A 3,364-nucleotide genomic window follows, 5' to 3' on the forward strand; every position below is an offset into this window, starting at 1 on the left:
TCCTGGCCTCTTGTTTTTTGGGAGGTTTTTGATCACTGCTTCAATCTCGTTACTAGATATCCGTCTATTCAGGTTGTCAATTTCTTCCTGCTTCAATTTTGGGAGTTTATAGTTTTCCAGGAATGCATCCATTTCATCTAGGTTGCTTAGCTTATTGGCATATAACTGTTGATAATAACTTCTGATGATTGTTTCTACTTTCTTGGTGTTAGTTGTGATCTCTCCCTTTTCATTCATAATTTTATGAATTTGGGCTTTCTCTCTTTTCTTTTGGATTAGTGTGGCCAATTGTTTATCAATCTTATTGATTCTTTAAAAAGCGAGCCTCTAGTTTCATTGATACGTTCTACTGTATCTCTGGTTTCTACCTCATTGACCTCTGCTCTAATCTTGATGATTTCCCTTCTTATGTGTGGAGTTGGTTTGATTTGTTGTTGGTTCTCCAGCTCTTTAAGGTGTAGAGATAGCTAGTGTATTCTGGATTTTTCAATTTTTTTGAGGGAGGCTTGTACGGCTGTGTATTTCCCCCTTACGACTGCCTTTGCTGTATCCCATAGATTTTAGACCAAAGTGTCTTCATTCTCATTGGTTTCCATTTATTGTTTAAGTCGGTCCAAGCATTCTTAAGCAAGGTGGTCTTTAGCTTTCAGGTGTTTGAGTTCCTTCCGAACTTTTCCTTGTGATTGAGCTCCAGTTTCAAAGCATTGTGATCTGAGAATATGCAGGAAATAATGTCAGTCTTTTGGTATCGGCTGAGTCCTGGTTTGTGACCCAGTATGTGGTCTATTCTGGAGAAGGTTCCATGTGTGCTTGAAAAGAATGAGTATTCTGTTGTTTTATGGTGGAATATTCTGTAAATATCTATGAGGTCCATCTGGTCCAATGTGTTATTCAATGCTCTTGTTTCTTTATTGATTTTCTGCTTCGATGATCTATTACTGAGAAAGGCATGTTAAGATGTAATGTATTCATATCAATATGACTCTTTATCTTGATTAATAGTTTTCTTGTGTAATTGACTGTTCCCATATTGGGGCCTAGATATTTACAATTGTTAGATCGTCTTGGTGGATAATCCCTTTAAGAATGATGTAGTGTCCTTCTGTATCTCTGACTACAGTCTTTAGTTTAAAATCTAATTTCTCGGGATGCCTGGGTGGCTCAGTTGGTTAAGCAGCTGCCTTCGGCTCAGGTCATGATCCCAGCGTCCTGGGATCGAGTCCCACATCAGGCTCCTTGCTCATCAGGGAGCCTGCTTCTCCCTCTGCCTCTGCCTGCCATTCTGTCTGCCTGTGCTCGCTCTCTCTCTCTCTGGCAAATAAATAAATAAAATCTTAAAAAAAAAATTTAAAAAAAAAATCTAATTTCTCTGATATGAGAATCGCTACCCTGGCCTTTTGAGGCCCATTGGCATGAAAGTTGCTTCTCTATCCCTTCACTTTCAGTCTGGGTGTATCTTTAGGTTCAAAATGGGTCTCTTGTAGACAACATATGGATGGGTCCTATCGTTTTATCCAATCCTCAACCCTGTGTCATTTTATGGGCTCATTTAGGCCGTTCACATTGAGAGTGATTATTGATAGATACGTTTTTATTGCCATTGTGTTACCATTGAGGTCTTTCTTTCTGTAGATTGTCTCTATATTTCTGTTCAATGATATTTTTAGGATTTTTTCTCTTTTATAGAACTCCCCCTTAACATTTCCTGCAGTGTCTGCTTGGTGGTTGCATAGTCTTTTAAGACTTGCCGGTCTTGGAAACTCTTTATCTCTCAAAAGAATGTCATTCTTCCTGGATAAAGTATTCTTGGCTGAATGTTCTTCTCATTTTTGCCCTGAATATATCTTGCCAGCCCTTTCTGGTTTGTCAGGTCTCTGTGGAGTGGTCTGATGTTATTCTGATGGGCTTTCCTCTGTACGTAAGGAGCTTCTTTTTCCTGGCTACTTTCAGGAGGGTCTGCCTACAATTATAATTCTTCATTCTTACTATTAGGTGTCTTGAGGACTTTTGAGAATCTATAATCTTGGGGGGAAACCGTTCTGCTTCTAGTACATGAACCCTGGTTCCATTCATGAGATTGGGAAAATTTGCATGGAGAACTTGTCCCACTATATCTTCTAGACTTCTTTCTTTCTCCTCCCCTTCAGGGATTCCAATAATTCTGATGTTGGAACGTTCCATGGCATCATTTATTTCCCTGATTCTGTTTTCGTGGCTTCTAAGCTGTTTGTTCCAGGCTTCCTCCTGATCCTCTTTCTCTATCTGTTTGTCCTCCAGATCACTAATTCTATCTTCTGTCTCAGTTACCCTAGCTTTTAGAGAATTTAGATTACATTGGAACTCATTGAGAGCATTTTGAACATCATCCCTGTTTGCTTTCCATTCTGCCCTAACATTGTGACATTATCCCTGGTGGATTTCAGTTCTGCCCTAATCAATTCCGTTTGGTCATCCATGGCTTTCTCCAACCTAGCTATTGCCTGGATAATTGTTAGCCTGAATTCCCTTCCCGACATATTGTCTATGTCGATAGCCATTAGCTCTGTTGCAGAAGGCCCATCCTCCGTATTTTTCTTCTGTTGGGCATTCCTCCTACTAGCCGTTTCAGTGAGAGATGACTGAATGGATGTAAAGAGAGAGAGAGACAGGAAAAAAAAGGGAAGATAAAAGAGATGGCTCAGCCTAAATGGGCCCCAGGGTAAGATTTATGAAGTATACAAACAAAAACAGACAAACAAAAAGACTGACAAAAGTATATGACAAGAGAAAAATATATATATAAATATATAAAGGCAAAAAAAGGAAGAACCTCGTCAAAAAGAACCCCAAGTATAAGATTTATATACTATGAGGACAAAGACAAATACACAGAAACACTGGCGGAAGAAAAAGATGGGAGAGTGGTTATAAATTCTCAGTGTGGGCAAAGTAGGTTATTTTGATTCTTCCTGTATGTATCTTGATATCTTTGTTAAAGGACTCAGCTTTCCTAAGATAAAGGGGGATTAAAAATTGGTTTACCTATAGGGGTAGCATTGATTGGGGAAAGGGGGTTACCTTGAAGTTTAACTCTATATGAATATTAGAAAATGAAAATAAAAAAGAATAAATTAAACTGAACTAAAATTTAAAAAAATAGAAAAGCAAAAGAAAAACATGGGTGTATGTATCAAAAAGTTCAGGTTAGAAGGTTATTATGGAATTTGATGTACTGGACATCTCCTTGTGATGGTAAATAGGTTAAAAAATTATCTATATAAAAAAATAAATGAACCAGAATAGGGGAAGGAGTTAAAAATAAAAGTTGTATCTATGAAGTAGTGGTGGTTGTTCTCTTGTCCTCTTTTTTTTTTTTTTTTTTTTT

Source organism: Lontra canadensis, unplaced genomic scaffold (assembly GCF_010015895.1).
Source record: "Lontra canadensis isolate GAN:19392208 unplaced genomic scaffold, GSC_riverotter_1.0 scaffold3, whole genome shotgun sequence".
In the NCBI taxonomy this organism is placed as follows: Eukaryota; Metazoa; Chordata; class Mammalia; order Carnivora; family Mustelidae; genus Lontra; species Lontra canadensis.